Here is a 26,854-nt window from a genome sequence, read left to right on the forward strand (position 1 = left end):
ACTCTACAAAAGCTTAAGCATATGTTCATATGGTATCAACTGTAAATTCAATTTCAATATTATTAGATTGAGTATTTTTGATTGATTGCCAAACCCAAAATGTTTTTACAATACCGAAATATATGATTAAATTATAGGCAAAACGTCTGCTCTACACGATACTTGGATATTTGTAACCTCTTATCAATATTTATTCAACAAATGCTGTGTATTTTCCTGGCAGTTGACAATCGTATACAAAACGTATCGTAAAATACAAACATAAAAAGTCTCTAGACATTTTGATACAATTAGCATTATGATATAATCCTTACTTTAATCTCGTGAAAGATTCATGTTGCATTTTGTGTATATGTACAAACACTTGAGTACTATAATTATTTTATGTTTACATAGCTGTTAACTCGAATAAATTTGACTATCATGAAGAGTGTTTGAGATTCATTTTATGTGATTTATTGTTTCAGTACGTTGTTAATTTAAGTCAAAGCAAACATAGAAGTAATTTTATCTCAGTTATAGTAAAAGTAATATTATAGTTTTTATTTAATTTAATTTAGTTTGAAAACTAAAAAATTACTCTATTCTTTTAAAATGCATTATGAACTCCTTGTCGAAAAACCGACATAATTAATGTTTACAGAAAAACAAGCATAAATATCAAAATTTCGTAAAAAATGTTGTTTTATTGTTATAATTACTTTTCTTGGCCGATCCCAAATAGTTAAAATTAAGGCGAGGAAGAAGAAGAAGCATACTTTTCTATTGAAGTTATAATTAAACTAAACAAATCTATGTTTTACGGGCTTACAAATATTTTACAATGATCACGGTATAACTAAATTTTATTTATCTTCATTATTTGCTCAATTATTTAAGTAATTAAAAAGAAAGGGCTTCAAAATAAGAGTTAAGAGCACCCACCTTTTTATAACATAATTTAAAAAAATTTGGAAAGTTGAAAAAAAAAATATTTTCTCAATATTTTTTATGATTTTTAAGAGTACAATTATCGCATAATTTTTTATTTTTTAATAATTAAATGAATTTTAATCACCTATAATTAGTGGTATTATATTTAAAGTTCATTATTAAAAAACATAGTTTTCTTTAGCTGCACATAACAATTATTAGTACATTTTTATCTATTCAATGAGGGGACTTATTCTTCATTTTTTGAACCATAGATTTCAAGTCACGTTATTCCCTAGTGCTGTTAACCTCTAATAAAAGTGTGCGATGTAGAAAACCGCATTGACGTATTATTGATGTATTCTTTAAAATTGCTTAGGTACTGCAAGTTAATTATAAATATGATGCTTAGTCGTAATTCAGCGCATTATGTTTGTAACAAACCTTTAGACGTATGAGCAATTTTATTAAAAGCCACTAGTTTTTTCTTTGATTGTTTTTTGAGACAATATATTTTAAATTATTACTCATAAATGTTGTTCGACACTATAAGTATTTATAAATGAAACATTTGAAAAATCGTTTAAATCAGTAATTAATTTATTATACAAAAGCAATAGATGTGATGGTTATAAATAAACCTAACGATCATTCAAAATAAAATCAACTTAAATGTTTTTTTATGAAGTATATTATAAAAATCCGTTCCAAAGACTTGTATTTTATGAGTAATCAATCTTCAAAGTCAAAATTTTAAGGGAATATGATAATTGACATCGTATTTTTCAAATATTCATTGAAGCCGTTTATTACAGTGTTTTAATTACTTTTAAATATCAGTTGCCAATTAGCCTAAACAATTTTTTTATATTCACTTCACTGGATTCCGATAACACTTAACTATTTTTGTAAATTTATCATCAAATCAGAGTATCTACATAGAATTGTAATTTATTTTGCATTGAAAATAGAATTATTTAAATATAAATTATTTGTACAGAGCGATTGACTAAATATGCCTCACGAATTTTCTTTAAAAATATTAGTGTTAATGTATATGTAATTATTTTATTTGTTATAAATCTTTGTTTATTATTATTTAGTGTACAGATAAGAACTATCAGTGTATTTTACCGTAACGTAAATTTTACGCATCTTTTATAAATCAACGTGAGTAATACTCACGTCCCCTAAAATTTAACAAAACATAGATAATTCACTTAAATAAAAAAAATATGTTTATAAAAAATTCTTTTAAAACTAAATTTAATCTAATTATATAAAAAAAAATAGGATTATTATTTGAAAATTGAAAGTTAATACTGATTTAAAGCATAAGGGATAATCATAAAAATTTAATTTAAGTCACTGAGCAGCCCAAGATAAAATTATAATGTTTCATAAAGAAAAAAAGATAACTTTTATATTTTTAGAGATAATATGTAAGGCACAGTTAATCAATCACTCTGTATGTATTATAAAATTTTGACGTTTAAATATTAAATTTCAAATATTCTTCAACAATTTATCAACTCAGAAAATTTAAGATTAATCTATTAATCTTTATATATTAAGTCTTAAAATTTAATTTTTTTTTACACTAATAAAAACGTTTTTCAGTTTTGATGCGAAGTTCAGAGGTTTTAATTTTACTATAATGTGTTTTTTTTATGTTAAGAATAATAATAATTTTTTTTATATAAATACTTAAGGTATTTTACTTTTATATGATATATATATATATATATTTTAAATCTGATCTTTTACCTGCCCACACGAGGAAATCAAAATAGCAACTTTGCACGGACTATTAACTTTTAAAAATGATATAGAAATAATGCTTTCGTTAAAAAAATTTTAAGTTTTCTTGAAAAGGTAATTTTAGTTGTCTATGATATTTAAAAAGGGGTATTTTATATTTAAAAAGTTGTCTTTGAAATTTTCCCTCGTTCCTCGTAAATAGTGGGTATCTCCAAAAAATCACCATTTTTAAAATCAGTATATTGTGATATTTTTTTAACTTTTTAAATTTAAACTGTTATAACTGTGAATCAAAAGAATTTTTTTTATAACAACCTTAGGTACTTTCCTTTCTTTAGGAAATCAGATTCTTAAACAGCCCATAGGGGAGGATTAAAAATTGCTACTTTTACATGAAGTTAACCTTTATTACTTAAATTTTCAAAATGTATCTGAAATACTCTAAGTTTTTGATAAATTAATGAATTAATACAATTTCATTATAAATAATTTATTAATACCATTTTCATCGCACATATAAAAAATATGTGAAATCATATTTGAGCTAAAGACCTTTTTTCTTGTTATCCATTTACAAATTATTGATAAAAAATATCACCTAGTCAAAATCTCTTAAAATATTCACTTATGTTCACTTTTTAGTTATTTTTCATAGAAAATATTTGAATTCAAATGACCTTCTGATTTAATCTACAAGGTCATACATATAAAAAAACTATATAATAATTTATTACTTAATAATTTAATTTAAAATTATTTTCATCTTTAAAATGAAAAATTCCTTTTTAATTTCAAGATTAATGTATAATATACATTAAATATTATATTATAATATTTATGTTTATTTATTTTAACTTATTGTTACATTATTGAAAATAATTCTGCTTCGAAGTTTTTCACTATTACATTATGATTATTTTTCGAAAAATATTCATGCATCGTAAATTGTTTATATTGTTTAATCACTTCATAAATTTTTTTAATCGTGATATTATGAACTAAAATTGTATACAAACTCACTTAAAAAGTCTTATGTAGTATGTTTTCCTAAGTTTATGCAATGAGTACGAATTTTATTTTACCTCTCTCATGATTGTTATAAATATAAATTATTTTTATTGTGCATGTATTTAATTTATTGTTAAAATTAACATGGTAATAATTTTTATGATACTTGAACAAAAAAAAATCAATGACAACTTTCTCTTTGTAATACAACTCACACATTTATTCGTTGACTGTTGAATGATGACGGATTGCAATTTCACAATGATAAAGTTCTCCAGAGAGTAAAGTAAACTAATGCAGATTTGATGTCATAATAAGAACGGCATGCAGTTTATACGTATAGTTTAATTGTTTTACTATAATAATGATGTACAGTATAATGCAAGCAAAATACAAATACTCAAATTCTATTATAAGAGTTGATATTACAATAATAATAATGAATAGCCAAGTTGAAATATAAATCTGATGACGCATATTTTTATTTTAATTTATGTATTCTGTGTGAATTTATTCATACCATTGATTTATAAAAGTCAAAAAAAATTTTTTTAAGATTAAATCCATATAATTTAAAACTTTTTAAATGCACTTAAATCCGGACTTTAATTATGACTGACGGCAAACACTATTATCAATAAATTATTTTCAAATTATCATAAAAACTCTAATTTATAAGATTACAAAAGGTAAAATTCAAAATTTGTAGTTTTTAATATTTTGAAATTGGTTTAACATTCTGTACATAATGAAACTACTTCTATCTAGGAAATTCGACCTGAGCTCAATTTAAATGTCATAAATAATGTGTCATATAACCCAATTTATATGGGTAGTCAAAACTTTGAAGTCAGCTAATTGAATACCACATTGATCAATTAGAATTAGTTTGAGACTAGTAATTATAAAATAAAAACTCATAATTCAAATTCAATAAGCATAACTACTCAAACAAAGAACCCTAGAATTATTTTTTAAGAAAATCATGACAAAGTATAGAAAAATAGTAATCTTGCAGAAAAAAACAATGACTTTAAGACAAGATACAAACATTTTTTTAATTAAGAGTAAAATGTACTCTCTAAATTCATGAGTGCGCTGATAATGGTAAAGTATCTCTACAATATGTATAAAACTCGAGTTTAAATGAATCAAAGCTTTATAAAAATGAGATGTTAACGTAATGATGAAATTTGGCTTTTTTGGAAAATCTAATTAGTTTACTTTAGCAAAACGTTTTTATAAAAATCACTTGCTGTTCAAGCTATTACTAATTATAGCTTATGACTTGATAGTAAATGACACTAACTATAGGTTTTTTCTTAAATATTTTTTTTATCTAGAACCCAACCCAACCAAACTTAGTCGTTATTAACCAACAATAATGTTGTATAGTATCATCAAATATGATGTTAATATGGAAAAGCTAAACTATCGTGGACCGTAACATATTCTTTATATCACATAGTACAAATCTAAACAAACAACAATGTTTTGGCTGGGAAGATCCTCGAAAAATAAATTGTGATTACGAAAAACTTTTTTACATGTACTTTTTTTATACGATAACTGACATGTCATTTTCCGACAATGTACCCTGGCAAGATTTACTGATGCACCATGAAATACCCGGATTCTACTTATACAATAAATTCAACTATTTGATCTCAGTTTGTGTGCCTATAATCAAATCTCAGAAATAGCAATTTTTGAAGTAGCTTTTGTCTTAATAAATAATGGTCAGAAAATATTACGAAATGTGATTGACACAGTTTACCACAATATATATTTATTAAATAAAGAGAGATCAATAGATAATGATGATTCATCTAATCAGAGGTCGAGAAAGTTAAAAGAGACTCGATTGTAAAGTATTTTATAAATACTGTACAACGAGAGAACTTTTATTAAATATTAATACTATTTATATTTAATAAGATTTTAACTAACTTACAAGTATAATTTTGGTAAACATGAAAAAGTCATTGCCTATAATTGAATTTAAGGTATGTGTATGAATCAGGGCATAATGCATTATAAAATTTGTTTGAACCACTTTCGGAACACTCAAATCCACGCAAATGTATTATAGGTGTACACAGAAGTATAAAACAAATTGTTTTAGTAGGAGTAATTCCCCTCACTTCCCCTATTACTAATCTCCTAATTTAAATGTTAAGTTTTAAGAAAAACCAGTATAAATATCTATTTACCGTTGATGTATTCAGGATGAAAAAACAAGTTTTATAAATTCATGAAGTCCTGAGACCTAGTCATTTGGAATGTTTATTCAAAATTCGCTATTATAAAAACTGTAACAAAGTTGTGGGCAATTATTTAAATATACAGCAAAGGAAATTCGCTTTATTAATTGTGATAGGTTATTAATTTTCAACGGTAGACATTTTGCAGCAGCGTATAAATGTTATAATGCTATATTACCCCGATGTATTGTATTTACCTCATCAATAATGTTTGAGGTATTTTTGTTGTTTGATTATGTAAAATCAATGAACTAATTTAATCTAAAGTCTTAAGGGACCTTAAAGCCTATATATATAATTATTTAATGTTATATTATAAGATGTCTTTAGGAGAATATATTTTCAGATTTAAATTAATATTATTTTATGAAACAATCTAGTTATTTTTTGAGAACAAATATTTTGCGCACTATTTTAGCATAACCTTAAAAATGTAATTATATCCTAAGAAAAAAACATGAATTGATCGTTTTTCAGTGAAAAAGAAAATAACTTATTACTAATAAGTTATTAGCTACTTAAACAAACAAGTATAATAAATTATTGTAATTTAAAATAAGAACAGGAAAATATCATTTCTGTGTATGACAGTTTTTTAGTTGCCTAATAGTTTACTAAGACAATTTCAGAGTAAGAGTAATTAATAAAACAATGGGCCAAGTTAAAAGTGAAACAAATTAAACCGCAGAAAATAGCATAATGCTGATACTTAGGCAAACATATACAATTGTTTAACATAATAATATAATTATAGGTGAAACTAAAAAGTTACTAATGAAGTTCAACATTTTATAGCATTATGGTTTTTGGTGTTTATTTAATATTAAAATACTTTTTCCTACAAGACAAAGTTTTAGCTATAACCATAGCCTGCTCATTTATTTGATATTAACTTTGTTACCCTATATAAAATTAATGAATGAATTGCGCATGTAAACTTATAAGATGTTATAAAAACTCAGGTAACAAATACAAACTCGAAATTTTCAAAACAATTCGTGAATACAACTAAACAGACTAAGGAAAAGGTGAAATAAATTTATAGTCAAAACAATTTTTATAAAATAATAAATATATTATTGTCATATTAAATGATGTCATTTGTAATGGATCTAATATATGCAATTATCAAAATAATCAATTTAGAAGTTTATACATGGTTCAAAGTTCTACCTAAGAGTATTTAAATATTTATTGGAAAAATCAGATGTGCTAAAATGTATTGACAAATACGAAAATAATCCATTCATAAAGTGTACAAAAAAACTGCCGAAATGAAAAAAAAGGAAATACACGCCATTGTTAAATAATAAAAAACTTTCAATATAATAACAGAAGTAGGTAGAACCTAGTGAACTTTTGATAGGGATACTCGTTTAAAATTTATTGAAAATTGGATTCATCCGAAGAGATTACCAAATAAATCCAAACAGTTTAATGTATTTAGCAGACGTGAACTGTACGATATATATTCCCAGGAGATGTTGGTAACATATAACGCATGCCATCGAATGTAACGTCGACGAGAAAACGATTTGCCGATAAAATCGTATAAGAAGTCACCTATAAAGGACGGTTAAGTTATGATCCTAAATAAAGGATCAAAAGTGATGTGCTTTTTCGTATCTTTACATATTATTGCCATCCGTAGATGTAAACGAATTCGAATGTTATCAAAACGAGAGGCTTTCGCTCCGTAGGCATAACGTATTTGTATACGTTATGATTAAGCATACATTCTAGAGTTTTATAGTTAGCATGAAAAAATAAAAAACCGCTTTGAAACTGTATGTTTTTTATACACATTGTATACAGTACGGTGTAATACGACACATGTATGTAATACGTATGTTTTAACACGACTGTGTCAGAGGGTGGTGGTCATTGGTCGAAATATGTTATTACGCAAAGGCATACAATAATGGCTTATGTTTTATGGCAGTGTTAAAAAGCTGAAACAAAATTATAGTAGTTGAATAAAAATGACACATAATGCCACAGGCCTTTAATAATGTCATCGATTACGACCACAACGTACGCGATCAACAAAGGGTTTTTTTCTACCACTGTCTATGAATTATAAATAATATTACTACGCTTTTTTATTGTGTTTAACTATGCTCTTCACTCCATGTATTGCTTGTATAATGGATATTTTTGATATCAGCTCGAACGGATCGAATGGTGATAACTGCAAAGCAAAATGGCCCTAGCTAGACATCCATTTTTGTTATATCGTCACGTATGGTTCGACAACAGCTAATAATAATAATACAAATAAACATGATGTTATAATAAAACATAAGTAAAATGGTATTAAGAGTGAGCAATATGAAACTTCCATCTCGGAATTCGAACGTGAGTGTGTCGTTGTAAGTCATATGATGTTGTTGGATCGCTATAAATGAATTTTGTAGTACCCTGAGGCCGAGAAAGAACTCTTTAATGATAGTGTGGTTAGAATTAGCGGAGAAAAAACATTTTATCTTACTCTAGTGAAAATGTCTGCTGTACATTCCCCGTATTCTCTTTGTTACTAATTATTTTTTACCCTTAAAAATGAAAGGTACGCTTAAACTTTTATTTATTGTTTTGAAACCATATTTCAGAAATTATCGCAATGCAGTAGGTACATACAATACGTTAACTCTTGACAAACGTCACAGTTTTCTGTAGACCTCAACAATAATATCTGCATGATATATTACACTAAGTTGAAAATACGAAGTATCTTTAGGGAAAAAATGTACATATTTATTTGCGTACAAGTTTTTATTTATTTTGCTATGATAATAAGTTTTCAAACTCATCCACTAGTTGCAAACAAATTGTATATGTTTTTTCATCATCATCAAATGTGTATCTAATGTAAACTTCTATCATATTTTTACGTACATTGCTTGGTATTTTTCGTTTTTTTGATAAGTACCATGGGTTTTCCCATTTATTTTGCGTGATTTGATGTCTAATAAACTTATAAAAACAATTATTAGAAGATTTTTCGCTTTTTAACTATTTTCTAAAATTAAACTTCAAAACGTCGACCACACTCACAATAAAACTTTTTTATTATTATGAAGTAAGTTGTATTAAAAAAACCGTTTACAATCGACATAAGCTTCCAGATGTTCAAATAAAAGTTACATAAATAAATTTTAAACCTCATTCTTCCCAAGAATAAAGAAATTGGGAAACTTTTGGATAAAATTATATTTTAAGATGTTCTAACGAAAATCTGATATGGTTCATAATAAATAGTTATAAATTGAGTTGAATATGCCATTTATAAACTTAAAATATGTACTATTATTTATATAATAACATTATTTACAAGAAAACCGTCCTAAGTGAAAAATTGGCAAAATGAGTTTTTGATGTTTCCTGATGAAACAAAAAATTGATTTTTCTATGAAAACACCCTTAGTGATATCTTTGATTATTGTCGAATAAAATTACAAATTCTATTAAGTTAAAAATATTATGGATAATATTTAAATTGATTTTTTATATCTCTTGAAAAATTGAAATTTTACACTTAAAACATTTCTCCTGTGAACAACAATATAATAGTTTTCTAAATGATATGGTTAAAAATTCTAAAACTTGAATATGATTCACAAACTAAAAGGACCAAAGATTTTATTACACAACTATATCAAAATTTAACTATGTATTTTCAATATATTAATATCAAAAACAAGGCAGCTATAAAGTTTCTTCAGGAAGCCATATACCTTATATTAAAAATGCTCGTTTTTTTCCTGCAAAACCAATTTTATAAGTAAGAACTTTCCAGCATAAGTAAAACGCTTAAGAAGTTTAATGGAGTGTAAAATTAAATTTTTGATACACAATGACTTACGGTTGAAAATAAGTTCGGGGCACATGTCATACTTGAATTTTTTTTTTTTCAATTTTCACTAAGCTTGTAAAAGAGTGTAAAAATGTACAGCTGCATTACATAAAACATTGTATGTAAATTAATAAGGTTCTACTTTATAATGTCTTTTTTACCTATTTAATTAAATAAAGTAAAAAAATTGAAAGTATTCTTATTTTTTGCTCTGTTGACTCCGTTTGAAATTACAAAGAAAAATTAAATTTGTGCTTAAATTTCCTGAAGTACTCTTCATACATGAACAGCTTGACAAACATAATATTTTTTTTTACAGGAGAAATATTATTACATTATATTTATATGTTGCGCACAATCTTATTAATTTTATTTTAAATCTTATCGTTTGAACGAAATTACGAACAAAGACACATTGATAAAAAAACTCAATTTTTCTGCTCTAATATAAACTTTTGTATGATTCAATGTTATACGTTCGTTGAATCTATAATACATATAAAATTATTAATTATTTCCCAGTATAGACATATTTATATTTATGTCGCATTAGTAATGGAAACACGTATTATTGTTTAATTTCGAAAATTAAAATCATTATTAGCTGTATTCTTCATCTACATTAAAAAAGTTCTTTTCATATAAAATCACAATTTTTAAAATTACAATATAAACATTCAACTAAAATTTAATCAAATAATGTTTGATATTTTTGAAATTGCAATTTTTTCAAACTAAAATTTATGTCTTTTGTTTTATTGTTATTATTTTTTTTTAATCCTAGAAACGATGATGATTTTTATACCACGCAAAACCTCCGTTTATTTTCCCCTTGTTGCTTTTGTTTTATTGTTTACCATTTCGAGTTGACATAATCAGCAAGCAAAAATACTATACAAATATTTTCAGAGCTAGAGGGTATGAATAAAAATATTAAAAGTGCCTACTTTTTCATTTAAATGGTTATTCCTCTACTGTTTTCACTGGGTTGCAAGATTTAAAAACAGCTCTATGGAAAAAAAAAACGATTTTAATTGGCTGTGTTAACACATATATTAATTTTTAATACTTTTAAACAAGAGAATTTTAATCAAACTGTAAACTTAAAAGTTTACCAAGATTTAATCTTATTTTATTGCAAGTTATTTGCATTTACACTAGGAAATAAATCTTAAGTGGTCAAATAGATTTTGTTGGTTTTAATATAAATAAATATTTAGAAGCGGATGCTTATGCCTTCTTCATGGTAAAAATAATTTATGAGCAGTGTACAATTTTACTAAATAACTTTTAATGCTAATCTGTACTCCATGCATAAAGCTTCTTTTAATAAAAATGTGCACTAGAGAATACAATTCTATGAGTTAATTAATAAAGAAAAAATAACTAAAATATAAAACAGAATATAGTTTCTTAGTTTACAGAATATAGAATATAAAAAAATAATTCGTACCATGAAGAGTGAATTGAAGTATGTTAACAATCGTATAGTAGCAAATGTAATAGTTCTAAAGTGGTATAAGATCCGGTTAATAAACATCAACTATCTAGGTTTAGGGCCGGCAAATCCAATGACAAATATTTCAACTTAGTGTAGACAACTAATGAAGCATCATTGTGGTAATTTAAGTACATAACTGTCCTCTCTAGCCTTAATAAGTCATTTCTGAAGTTAAGTTTTGATATAACTTTATGTACACGGAAGTCGAAAGCCTCATTTAATAGTACATCCATGACACAAGTTAAGTTTAACTCCTTCTTAATTTTGACTACAGACCTAAAGTCAAAGAGCGGGTTATAAGACAAAAGCAAATAGTAATTCAACGGTGCACGTAGAATGTGAAATTTATACCCTAGATAATAGTACTTCCTTACTTACAAATCACCAACCATAAATTAACCTCTAATCACAGACCAAGTACTTGGTCAGTGTTAGGTAAGCACTAAATCTTTGATCTTACTCATACAACCATATTACCGTTGTGTGTTATTAGAAGTGGGATAATAGATGCACCTACAATCTGTACGCGTTTCATGAAAGTAGATTTATGCATTTGACACCTATATAAGAATTTGGTATCTTTACATAAAAGGATACATCAAATACTCATACCATATTATTTTTCTTGTTGGGAAAATGAAGACCAATAAAAGTATTTTGATATCAAATGAGGATTTTTAAGTAAATATACGAGAATTTAGATAATTCTTACATTTATCTTTTATAAAATAATTTCGATTTTAGTTTATGTAGCATAAATTTTCCACGAGTAATCTAGTATATTATAAAACAGTACTCATAAAAAAACAGTAAATCATTATTTTAAACATTGTCAATGAACATTACTTTAGTACAATACTAACATGATCGTTTAAATATATTACTTTAAGTTATATGTAGAAATGGAAGAGGTAATAAAAAATGATGAATTAGTATTAAGAAAACTCATGTTGTTTATTTCGAAAGAACCATATGAGTTTTATAGCTTGAAATCTAGAGTAGTTACTATAACTGTATCTACTGACCGCTGACGGTCATAACAATCAAAAAACATTTTACGTGAGGTTAAAAAAATCAACCAACAAAAAACGGTATAAATTATGCACATCATGTTTAAGTTGCTACGATCGTTAAGGATAATTTTTCCATAGTATATTTAAAGAATGTCATATATTCTAAACTTTTTATGCTAATTCACTTTAAATTCAAAACAAATAAATTATTCTGAATGTATCAAAGAATTTTCCAATGTTTAATTTCAGCCTGAATCTATCAAAGAACCTGTGATAATAATATAATTTCATAACTATCTAAGATTCAAATAAAAATAAAATATTGAATACAGGGCGAATCTTTAAACGCTAGCCACTCGATGTCTCTTAAAATTATAATAATGAAATATGAAAATTATTTTTGGTATTATTTAGTTTCATATATTTCTCGATTTATTAATTATTAAGTACTTTTTTAATTTATCTTTTATACATCATAAGGGTGTTAGCTATATTTTTTTAAATGGCAACATAAATATTTAACTAGCCTATAAAATAAAAAGTGATCTAATTATTTAATCCCTCATTAATCAACTTTAAAATATATTGTATGAATTGGCCAACAAGGTTATTTTAACACGTATGAATTTACTACTTTGGATATAGTAACTGGGAAGGCACTAAATTGGAGTAACTGTCACTAGTAATGTTGGAAATCGTAATTGATTGGCATGTCTCTTATACAAAGCTCCAAGGAGTATATCATATTTAGGTACTGGTGACGATAAAACTTATAATTCATAGGTGATATACACGAATACTGCAAACATAATACCTATATGTTGTTACTGTTACTGTTTCCTTAATCGTGAGAACACTTTGGGATGCGAGATATATTTTTTCCTAAAGCGAGTACCGAGTCTACGGGACGATGAAAATATATCAACCTCGTCAACCGATGAATGATGATGCGGTAAAATCGTCTATGTAACCTAAATGATGAACTCATACACATAACCTGTACATGTCAGAGTGGAAGGAGTTATACAGTAAAATATACATAGAAATTTGTCAGTGTTATTGTGTTATTATTTAAGGGGAAAACAAATAAAATACTCGAAAAATAATTTAAATTTACCCGTTCGATCGACGATTTGATTTTATTGAACTTCACTATCTATATTCGAAAACAAATTATATCTCAAGTCATTAATATTTACTACTGTCTGAGGCTAACTTAATAAAATCATGTTTTGGGCTATGAATTCTAAAGGGTCAAAATAACAAACTTTCCCTGTTGAAGTATAGAATGATTTATCATAAATACAAAATAGAAGTGGTGGTAATTGTACAATAAAGAAGACCAGCTAGCCTAAATGGAGTAAATCATCACGCGTAGGAGGGAGTTGTAGGATTAAATTAATCAAATTCACGGAAATGACCTGTTGTAGGGAACCGTGATTATTTATGTTTATTTAGATATTTTACATAAAGAAATGAAAAATAATCTTTACTCGAGGATTTGCATAATGTCCAATACTTTGGCGAGTATACCTTTATAAGTATAATTAGTATATAATAAATATTAATGATATTTTTCTTAGGCTATATTATTTGGAATAAAAATCAAAATGCTAATAGTTATTGTTATGCCGAAGAATATAAAATTAAGAATTAAACAAATTAATATTTTTATTTATAATATTAATACGCATCACTACTGTCAAATAAAAACCAAATTGATTTGGATTTTAGGTAATATATAATATTACTTAGTAATTAGTAACACATATTTTTGTTAGAATATTCGTGTCGGTAATAACACAGTACATAAATTATAAAATTATAAATTAAAAAAAATATATAGTGAAAAGTGCGCTTTAATTTGAACTAATTAAAATGCAGGATTTGGGGAACATAAATGAATATAAATTATCATATAAATTAAAAAAATATTTTAACTTTTCGTTGGTTGTATAATATTGAGCAAAAACAAAAGTTGTTTCCTAATTAATTCAAAACAATAAATATGTTATATTTTATTACTATGTATAGATAATCATTGGTTTTATTTTAAAATAATAGTTACGATTACAAAGTTGGGTAAAATACTTAGTGGTTGATATTATTTTTATGCATACTTTAAACTTAAAAAAGGGTTTCTGCTTTAATTAAATGTAATTGAATTCAATTTATTTTTATTAATTAATCAAAAAGTAGCGAATTTTATTTTAACTACTTTACTACGTTAATTAATTTAGTAGTAAATGAATAAAAGATATATTATAATAAAAATACCTCTTGTTTCTAAATGTTGCAATTATTTGTTAAGTCTATGAAATTATTTACACGGTCACAAAGGAGAACTGTGAAATATTTTTAATACTTTTGCAGTAAATTTATACGAATAGAAAATTATATTACAACACACATTTTTTTTATAAATAAACTAGGCAACTGTATTTTTAGCATGATGAAATGCCGGAAATGAAAATTTTCTTTGATATCTGCGGAGCTTTTCCAGTTAAATGTCAATTTACTTTTTATGAAAAATATAAATGACATTTTATGACAAATATAAGCTAACATACAAAGTTAATTACGTTTACAATTATATAATGAACGTCTTTTACTGAAGTGTTTTAACAATTTTGTTAATAATACAATTGAAAATATTGTTTATTAAATCATAGAAAATAACGAATTTTTTATGTTATGAAAAATAAGTAATACTAATTTGTCTGTTTAAATAGACCTTTATGAGCTCAAAACATATTGTTCTATATGTTACTAATCAGTAGTTTTAATATGTAACTATACATGATATTGTGAAAATAATGATGTGAGAGGAGACTCAATATTAAATGACTAAAACTTTTAAACAATCATTAGCTAATGATCGACTACCTACACACAATGAATATTCTATAGATGTTAAATAGAAAATGTGTACACAGTAGTAAGGGTTGATGCGAAGGTACTTAAACCTAATTACTGTAACAACACAATGAGCTATTGTTTCAATTCTTTTGTTGTCGATGTAATCAAAAGATGTAGTATATTACTAAAAAAATGGCAATGAGAGAGAGATAAATTTAAACGATTAAAAAAAAATAGACGTATTTATTTACAAAAAGAAATACACTCAATTACCCGTCTAGTAAAATGATAAATAAAGTTCTAAACGCTCACATAAACATTTTTAAAAACTCTTCAGTAATGTTTCATAATGATCCTTTGACATAAAAATAGTTTCAAGTTTAAACTTTTTTTAATTTTGTACTTACTTCAATCATAAAGTTTTTCGAATACTTTAATCTACTTTAGCTATATTTTGAAGACACTCGATAAACCTTTTAATCATTTTTTTTCTGTGTATACATACTTGAACTAACGAAAAAGAGTGAAAAAAATTTAACTAACTACAAAAACGTCACTTTTAGCTTTAACAACAATTTTCGGCTGATAAGAGTTTCTTGTGGGTAGCAAAATTAATGATCGTTGTTATACTACGATAAGTACTAGTATACATAATACGTCGTAATGGATAATAATTTAATGGCGAATTTAAGAAAATCTCCTCGAAAAAAACAAAAAGCCGATATATGCTTAATTTATGTATTTTTAATACATTATTAATTTCATAGTCTTGTTTTTTACTTTTATAAATATAGTAACTTAAATTAATTCTAATTAATTGATTGAAAAAAAAATTATATGAAAAAAATCATGCGTCTTATAAAAATAATTTAATATTAAATATAAAAAATGTAATAAACTCTTGAAAAATATTACCTGTGGTTATGGTCTAAGTTGCCGAGCACAGTTGTTGTTTTTTACTTAGTGATATTTTTAATTTTAGTTAGTAACAGAAAATTATTTTTTTCACTATAGCCTTTATTACTGGCGTCTTATCGAAATGAATACTCAGTAATTATCTAAATTACGTTGTTGATTAATTATAATATAGTGATCCGGTACCGTTACAATATGTGCCAAAGTTTTCAACGCCACCGCAAGAATAACCGTCAAGTAACGGCTAAAGAACACAAGGGGACCTCGTAGTCGCCCCCGAACCTGAAACGCTCTCTGTTGGCGACCCTATAGAGCAACATTGTGTCTCCGGCTGTCCATATACACACAAAGGCTAATATAACCTGTTAACTCAAAAACTATACTGACCATACTTTGATTACATGTATACTGATTTCACCTATATAGGTAGTTTAACTTAAAATAAGTATAATACACTTATTTTTATAATAGCTTATTTTTTTTAGAAAACAATCTATACGATATAAATTTACAAAAAGTTTTTTTATTTTACATGTTATATTGTATAGTTTTAACAACCTCAAAGGAAGTCGCCCATTGGTAACAACTCAAAATCTACTCCTAAAGAAAAAATATTTATAATTTTTATTTAATTCAATTATAAAGAATAAAAATAACTCTTAGATTTTTATTACATTTTCCAACTCGTTTATAACTAAAAGTAAAAATTACAAAATTCATGTTTCAGATAAAATATGAACAAATTTCATTCGGTTAGATTTATTTTATTGCAAATGACAATTCAACTCATTATTGTGTAGTTATAATTATGTATGTATATTTTTTGATAATCGAAGTAATTCTTCTAAGAATTTTATCGGAAGTTATGAAATATATTTTACAAATTAGTTGCAACGAATATAAATGTATAAAATTATTTGTTCAAATTGAATCTAAAGAATATGTACTTTTTATTTTTCTTATAAAACACATACTAATACATCCGGACTTCTTATTTCATTTTTAACACGTATTACATAAAATAATTCATTGGTTTTCTATTATATTTGTATGTTGGTACTCAATGACTTTATAAGGTTTCTTTATACAAAATCGTAAGCCCATTAGCCACAAGTCAAATCGAAGTAATGCGTATAAGTAGACACGATAGATTATCCTGTTTAAATATTCTTGTGTAATTTTTTATTGTTTGAATGAATTAATCTTATTTAAAATTTATAATGCAATTAAATATTATTAAACTTTTAAACGAAGTGGTTCAAACCAAATAAAATAGATATTAATATAAATATATATGGATACACACATACAATGCACCATATATTTATGTCATGAAAGTCAAATGACAGTTGGGTTGGGTTAATATAGTTAAAAAACTATATTATTCAATTAACAGAACCACAACTTGAAAATGACAAACATAAAATTAAATAACTTATACCTTTTAATCATCTCTTAATGTATTTAAAAAAATTTAATTACAAAATAATATAACTTAGATTATTTAAACATTTATAATTGACTTATGAATTACTTAAACTAATTAATCTTTTAATTAGTCAAAAATTTTTGATTTTATTGCATAAGATCAATATAAATAATGTAAACTTATGAATATTTTATTTAACATTCATATTGATATTTATTATTTTTAATATGAAATGCTTTATAATTATATATCATGCGCAATGAACTAATTTTAAGAATTTAGAATTTATAGCAAAGTTAATTTAATTCAATTTTTTTTTCAATTTATTTCATTTATTTAAAAATGTGCGTTATATAATTTTTTTTTTAATTGAAACTATATTCAAAAAAATATTATTAATTTAAAACTAAAAAATATTTTGCTCAAAGAGCCACAAAAAAATTGCGGATAGGTATTTCGAGAACAATGTTACCATTATCAACGCTAAACACATAATGACACCCCAACCGAAAAAAAACTCTTATACAGGGTGATTTTTTTATCATAACCCACTCAATTACTTGCAGAATAATAATAATTTAAACATTTTTTTTTTTTATTATCTTTAGTTACACATTATTCTTGAATTTTTAACTATGTAATACTTTTTAAGTTCATCCCTTATGCCTTGGAGGGGGGTCAACTTTGTTTTTTTAAATGGTAACACATATTTTTAATTTAATAAAATGTTTGAGTTTTTAATTTAATAGTAAATGGCATTTGAATTTTTAATATAACTTTATTAGCTTATTAGATATAAAGATTTTAAGTTTCAAAATTTTGAGTTAATATACATGTATAATACACATGGGATTGTAAATACAGGTAGCTAATTGGATTTTTATGACATTGCTGTCTCAGTCACGGATTGTTTATTATCAATTATGATTATCAATAGATATACTTTCTGTATTGTCAGTTAGTGTATTTATAAACTCATAACAATGTGCCTTACTACAATTGATAATAACAATGCTGTGTACCTGCTAATATCGATGTTATAAAAAACCAATTAGCTACCTGTATTTGTAATCCCTTGTGTATTATACCTGTATATTAATTCAAAAATTTGAAACTTTAAATGATTATATCTAATAAACGAATTAAGTTATATTAAAAATTCAAATGCCATTTACTATTAAATTAAAAACTCAAACATTTTATTAAATTAAAAATATGTGTTACCATTTAAAAAAACAAAGTTGACCCCCCTCCAAGGCATAAGGGATGAACTTAAAAAGTATTACATAGTTAAAAATTCAAGAATAATGTGTAACTAAAGATAATAAAAAAAAAAATGTTTAAATTATTATTATTCTGCAAGTAATTGAGTGGGTTATGATAAAAAAATCACCCAGTATACCTCTAGTAACGTTATCACTGAGTAATACTACATTTTGCTAGTTTACACGAGTTCAATAATGAATTTTTCAGTTGGTCAAGATCCCAATCAATTAAATTATTATTATTATTATTATACATTTCTATTGCCTACCTTATGTTAGATTCTTTGTAATTATTTACGTTTTTAATAAGTTTTATGGTTTTAAAAAAGTGATTATGTGACAATAAATGTTCAGCCGAAATTTATCAACTTATTATACTTTTAGTGAAATTACCATTTTATTATGATGTTTTTTTAATAATTTATGAATTCTTAGACTACGTTAAAACTATATTTTTATTATTTGTTTTTAATAATAAAATAAATAAATAATAAAATAATCATATATTTTTTAAATTTTAAAAAAGCCATTTTTAGCCCTTTTTTCAAAAAATATTGATGGATCGATAACAACTTTAGAATAAATACTTATTGAGTAACAAGTATTTTAAGATATAGTATTGATACGCGGGTAATGTATATATACCAGTAGGAGCTGCAACCACTCGCGATTATATTATTAAATATAGAATTATTTCTTAACTTATGAAAGATCTAAGCTTGGATAATTCAATTCGAAAACATGTATATGAAATTGTCTACTTTTACAGCGGGACTAATGGTATAAGTTAGAAAACTTATATAGAAATTTAGAAAAAAAAATTGTTTTTATGATAATATGAATTTAACTTATTAATGTTATTATGTTCTATTAAAAAGTTTAAAATTATATGCATTTAATAAAAATATCCTTGAAATATGCATTAAATTTTATTTAAAAATTAATAACACATGCATAAATAAAATATTTATTTTTGATTAATAATAATTTATTGATTTGTATTGCAAAAAAATAGATATTAAAATAGATTCCGCTGACCAAATTACCATCCAATTTCTTAATTAGATTATTATGTATTAAATAAACTATTTAATTATCACCAGTAATTTTTATAGATGAATTATTTTTTCATTTGTTGAAAAAAGAAGAGTTAGAGGAAGACCAAAAAAGAGATGGAGGATGTTATTAAATGCGATATGAAAACGGCTGATGAAGAGTAGATGTTGTGGGAGACGTGTCAAGTAGAAGTTTAAGATAAGGGTGGCCGACCCCAAGTAGTTGGGATCAAGGCGAGGAAAAAGAAAAAAAGTATCATTTTTTCATTTGTAAACTTGTTAATTATTATGTTTTTATTTAAAAAAATTTGATAAAATTGATAAAAAATTATTTAGTTTCAATGTATAGTTAAGAGATTTTTGGTTTAACTTAACTGTGTTTTTTTTTTGTGTCCGGTATGCCATTACTCCCAATCTTACTGTATTTATTTTTTTTAACGATACGTTAAAAAATCACAAAACGTATCTAATTGAAGCTATCCATCCCATAATTTTGAAAAATTCTACTCAATTTTGGTAAAAATTAGAAATGTCCTAAAAAATTATAGTTGTTATGAAACAGTCAATATCGATATTTTTAGTTTTCACTGAACATTGAATTAACTTTTTTAAAACTGGATGATTTGTTGGGAGTTATTTAAATTTGTGTTAATATGAAAATGCAAAACAAAAGTATAAATTTGACTCTGATTTTTTCAACTTACTAAAGATATATTTTAATGTTCATATAGTAGACTTGGAGGTCCAAAAAATTATGTAAGACAAATCCAAATTCCACGATTTTTCTATTTATACTACTAGGCATAATTTGATAACAGAATATTATTATTTTTATATAAAGAAACACTTACTTTTTTGTAAAAGGACTTTTTCATGTGATATTTCATTATACTAATACATCGCAAAGTTCCCTAATGTTTTTCTGGATCAGAATTCACTTGTCCTATTCATTCAGCACTTGAAAATTTTGTATTGCAAATGACATCTTACGTTTAAAAAAGAGCCTATTCGATGTTCCACTTACTTATTAGCATTATTATATGTGGAGTCAATATTTTAGCATTGTTAAAAGTGCAAATGCAAGGGTAGATTTATAGGGGATGAATATTATTATTATTGACTTAGTATTAAAAAACGAGAACACAATGAATGGACAATTTGAATGTCAGGGTATTATTACTACGGTTGTTTAACCTAATCGTACCCTTCGAATTTATAATAATATTAAGAACGTTAAATCCTAAAAATGCGTGGACTAGTGAATGAATATTCCGCAATAATCCTAACCAAAGTACTAATAAGCGATATTTAGTTATATTTTTACTAATTTTTTTAATCATGGGGTGCTATATTTAATATTATACTTTTGAGGGACGAATATGTTCAATATGTATCTCAATAATCTAAATTATTGTGTCCATAAATCTCCACTAATTTTTTAGTGTTTAATTTCTAACAAATAACTTAAAATATTATCAAATCTTATTTTATATTATTAATATAAGAACAATGTTATTTTTATAGTAATTATTTTATCTTGAGAAAATAAATTACTTAAAAATCAAATACTAGATTTCATGAAAAATATGAATTAAAATTAAACTCCCTTCAATTTATACCAGCGATAATCCAATTTTTGTAAAGCTAAACTATAAGTATCCAATTGTATTTCAGCATTTAGAAATTGATTTTTTAACATTCATTTAAACAGCGATATAAACTTTTAAATATAAACCAAATAAATCAAAATATACAAATACTTTTATTTACAATTTTATCATATTTACTTACTGTAGTATTATTTTAGTTTATTATGCTATTATTTTATTTTAGTTTAACCATCTACGTAATCATAATCAATATTGATAGTATTTTGACAAACCAAATAGGTTAATTTAAAAATATAGTAAAATAAAAAAATTGTTTATAATAATTTTATTTGAATATTTAAAACATAAATAAAAATAAAAATACTATTTCACTTAAAAAAAAAAAATAATAACAACAAATTTTTAATTTTTAGTTAAAAATAAAAAGTTTGTTTGACTAATACATAATTGTAAATATTTTGAAGTGATAAAACAACCAAACAGAAAATTAAACAAAAATATTCATAAAGGGCTAAATCATCATTTTAAGCTATTAATATATTTTAAATTGCAATTTATGTTTATTTAAATTGTAATGTAACTTGACCTAAAAAGTCTCCAATGCGAGCATCTTAAATGGAACTCTTTAAACTTGATAGCTAGTACTTTTGATAACTTTTTTAAAACACATTTATATATTTTGACTTTATTTAAAAAATAGTCTTATTCCAAGTTTCCGTTAGTTGCGCTTCTGACTTTAAACCTAAGAAAATGAAACTTAAAACTTACTATATCTAACTTAATTATAATAGTAGATGGGATATAGTAAGTTTAAATTGATGATTATCAATTATAGTGTTCAAATACTCGCTGTGCAAAAAATTAGATAGACCTTTAACTCTAGTGAATTTAAAGATTGCAATACTGATTTAAATAGTTTTAAATCTTTAAGTTGAAGAAAATCATTATTAATAAGCTCAATATTATATTTAATAAAAATAGCTTTAAAATTCCTGAGTTTTTCTAACCCTCTTTTATAATTTCATCGTACTTTATTATAAATAACACTACAAGTAATTATTAGTTATTTTTGAGAAAAATTCAACAGTCTAGAAAACAACAGGAAGGAAACTGCCACAACCCATGCAATGGACTCATTTATATACTTTAAGAAATTATAACACTAGCATTAACATTGATAAGTGACAACTTTACTTGCAAAAATATACTAAAAAGTATAGAAATAGATTAGATTTTTATGTATAAATGTAACAGATGAACCTTGTCATTGTTCTATTGTAATTTTTATATTTTAAAAATCTAACTTATTATAATAAATTATTAATTGTTACAAAAGTATTATTTTAATAATTGACTTATTCATTTAAATTTTAAAAGCATTGTAGCATAATTTTTTTTTATTATAACGACAGAAATCTTATTTTAAAATATTGATAAAGTTGCTAATCATGTTATTATTATTTATATAAAATCGACCAATATTTCATAACATTTAAAAAACTCGTATTAGAATTGACTTATTCTATATTTTAATTTAAAAACAATACGTCAGACAATCTAACAAGTGTTTTCACGATAAATAAAAATAAGCCACATAATAATTTTACAGCCTGTATTATTTTATTTTTGAAGTATACTTCATTTGTTCCTTGTAATATTATATAAAGATATTATTGATCAATATAACAGAGACGTTCTAGATTTATTATTTCTTTGTTACGGCGATAATAAAAATATTCAAATTTATAAAAATTTGTGATACTTTGTAAACGACCAAAACTTCTTTGGAAGAATATTTTATAACGTATGTAATTTAAAAATAGCATTTTACCACAATTCTGTTCGTTCGTGACTTCTAGGACGTGAGCGAAACATTTTTGCTTTTAACAGCTACATGCACTCACTTATAAATTCCAGATTTTATTCCTTTTTATTTATGTCTACTATGTGACATTCATATTTTAAATTCAACATAAATATTTTTGAAACTTAGTTACCTTTCTGGGTCATTGGACACGTAGGTTAAATTTTAATCACTGAATTTTATATTTTATGATTATTGATATTACCTTCCTAATTTTTAATTTTCCAGATTTTGTATCATCAACTAAACTTTATGTTTGATTCGCCTAAATATTGCAGACGGCAATTTTTTTTTGTAACCCTATGTTATTATCTCCCTAGAAGAATAAGAACAATCTGGCGGCATCCTTGAAGATATTTTATAAATAATAAACTAGTCTTGAAAACTTTACTACATAAAATGTGATCGCTTAAGGTTTAAACACTTATTTTCTTATACACTATTGGTCATGTAAATTATTATAAAGAGCAAAATCAATATGTTTAAAACACTTTTTCTTAATTATTCATTTAGAGTTTTGTTTCTTTTTTATACTAGACTACTTACAAGGGTAACACGTTTTTTTCTGGAAGGGTGGAATATTTTTATTTCCATGCCCAAAATGAAGGTACTAGCTATTATGTACTGTTTACAATAATTAAAAAATATAAAAGCTATTTATACACTATATATGTCAAAATTCAATTATTTATTTTGAAATAGCAAAAGTTAACACTTTTTAACAAGTTAAATAATCTTGCTACAGCATTTTTGATAAAATTATCCATTTATATCCTAAATACACTAACCATACCACTAGCTATGTATATCAAGAGTCTACTGCAACAGCACGATACGCATGACTTATAAATTTAACTCTATTAAGCTTTTGTTTTTAATTCGACATCATGGTTTTTATAAAAAAATTTCAACTTTTACATTATTGTCAAAAAATTTACCTCTACTATCGAGATCCGAAAGTTATCATTATTAATCCATTGAAATTAATCAAAGTAGAAAAATATTTATTTTAATTTTTTTTATTTAAGACAGATAGTTCAGTAATTATCATACTTTTTAGTAACACATTTTATAACTCACTAAAATTAAATCTTTTCACCAAAGTAAAACAAAATTAAATTGTGTAGTCAAATTTTCTATGAACTATAAAAAATGTTATTGTTGTATATTTTAAATATAATTTGAAAGGAATTTGGTATTTTCATTAGGAAAAAACTATATAAAAAAAATACATACAATTAATGAAAACTGATAAAAACATAAAATCATTTAACACGAATAAAATGTATTACTCAAGAAGTATTTTTTATCTTGCTTATTTCATATTCAACAGTAATAAGAATCTTTTTTAAACATATTTATTATGCAATAGCAGGAACTTCAATATTGAGCTTAAAAATAATTATACGTATATATTGATTCTAGGATATAAATTCAAAATTATTTATAATAAAGAATGTCACATAATAATCTCTTCTAAACGTTGAAGTACAAATAAAATTATTTTTCAATACAAATTTTGAAGTTTTATCAATTAATTATCTAATAAATATATCTCGTGAGTTAGAAAAAGTCTCTCTAGTGAATAATAGAACTACTGGAATGTGAGACATATAGTAAGTCAACTGAATAATCAGTCATGATTTGAGTTTAAATAACTTAATAAAAATTTACCGTATAAATTATACTTAATATTAACATTTTAGTATAAATTCGTTATTCAATAACTATTTTACAAGATATTCACTTGTATCGTATATAATGTGAATTTGAGTTATAAATTTTCCACAAAAAATACGTTGGAATTCTAAAATAACACGTAAAATTTTAATATTTGTAAATAAAATAAGAAAGCAAAATAATGATCTTCATTTTATTGTATTCGCATTACCCAGATGACCCTATATTGCATAACCATAACGCCGTAAAATTTAATAATGCTTATTAGAATTTATGTATATTATTAGTTTTTATAAAGCTATTCAAGAAATTTACTTTTTTATTCATAGTAGAATATTATTTACATAAAAGGATAGTGTCCTAAGCATTAGGTTATTTGGAATATATAAATCCACGCGATAGATATAAGTAATTATATTATGTTGACCTAACTCCTAGGTTGCTGTACGTACGCATATAAATTAGATAGTTTTGCCTTTAATTTAGTATGAAATATCCAAACACATGCAATAATCTTTGTTTCTTTATGATAAATTATCATAATATTAAATATTCACGGACTAGAGACTTTTATTTATGGTTATGACTTTTGTGCAAATACTTTCGTTTTACAAGTTTATCATAAAACCTCAGTAATTAAATGTTTTTTTAAATCGAAATTAAGTCAAAAGAAAACATTATTTTTGGTAAACTATGTTCAAGACATTATTTATGTAAAGTATTTAACGTTATCACTCGTAATAAATAAAAAATCAATTCCATTCAAGTTGGATACATACGAGATGAAGTTATATAAACTATAAAATAACTACCATTAATTAAAAAAACTAAAAACATTAGTAAACAAAACAATTTATGTAGAAATTTAAAAATGTATGAGCTATAATTTTTATAAACGCCATTTACCCAAAGTTGGATAAAAAAATATCAAAAAGTCTTTTATTTGAGAGATTATGGAATCCCAAAAAATAAAATAATATTCGTTTATGTATCAAACTTAGTATGAATTATCAAATAAATTAAAAAATAAAAAGGCTGAGACAAGCGGTTGGGTTGACTATAACTTTTAAGGGTCATATGTATTGCAAAGCTATAAAAAAATATTTACATAATTACGTTTTTAATAAAAATGTTTTAATTAATTATCTAATAAAAATGTAACTACTTCATGGAGATAAATTTGTACAACGATTTATTAAATAATTTACGTTTTTAGTTCATAATAAAATGAACATAAAAGTTTTCTCTTTTAATGTATTTTAACAAGTATACTTTCTTTAGGATTTAAATAATGAAAAATGTTGACAGCTGCATATCGAAAAAAATTTTTGTCCATATAAATTTTTATTTATTATTCTTTTACAATTTTTTATTTTAAAAAATTAAGAAGTCACTACATTTAATGCATTTTTATTCGGAGTTATCAAGTTGCTCTCATGTTGGACACAAAATTCATTCGTTATTATTATAGATAACATTATGCAAGATTTTTCACGCAATTTAAAACTACATTTTTGAAAATACAGTGCAAAACTACCATAACTTATCATAAATACATTACTTATAATTTGTTGATGTCATAAATATCTTTGAATATAATAATAAACTCGATAATTAATGATCAAAGGAAAAGCTAATCAATTAATTAACGAATATAAATTAGTTTTCCGAATTGTATCTTTTTTAATTAAATTTCATTATAATTAATGCAATTGATGTTTAGATATAATTATTATTTTTCGAAAATATATAATTTTTACTACTTTTGTTATTACATTCATATTAGATTTTAATATCGGCCTCGTCTTTGTTATATTATTGATTACGATTAATATCTCAAGATATAAAAATTTAAATCCAATCCT

The 26,854-nt window shown here is 24.3% G+C and overlaps 1 protein-coding gene across 2 annotated transcripts in view; it reads right to left on the reverse strand.

Moving 5' to 3' along the window:
- LOC126906603 (calexcitin-2) overlaps positions 1-16,325 on the reverse strand; it is a 106,653-nt gene extending 90,328 nt beyond the window's left edge. For both annotated transcript variants that reach the window (XM_050687266.1, XM_050687265.1), the window contains exon 1: positions 16,087-16,325. The gene's annotated coding sequence lies outside the window, so the exon portion shown is untranslated. The remainder of the gene's footprint in view (positions 1-16,086) is intronic.
- Positions 16,326-26,854: the final 10,529 nt, after the last annotated feature.

Source organism: Daktulosphaira vitifoliae, unplaced genomic scaffold (genome assembly GCF_025091365.1).
Source record: "Daktulosphaira vitifoliae isolate Bord-2020 unplaced genomic scaffold, ASM2509136v1 Scaffold_5, whole genome shotgun sequence".
Taxonomy (NCBI): domain Eukaryota; kingdom Metazoa; phylum Arthropoda; class Insecta; order Hemiptera; family Phylloxeridae; genus Daktulosphaira; species Daktulosphaira vitifoliae.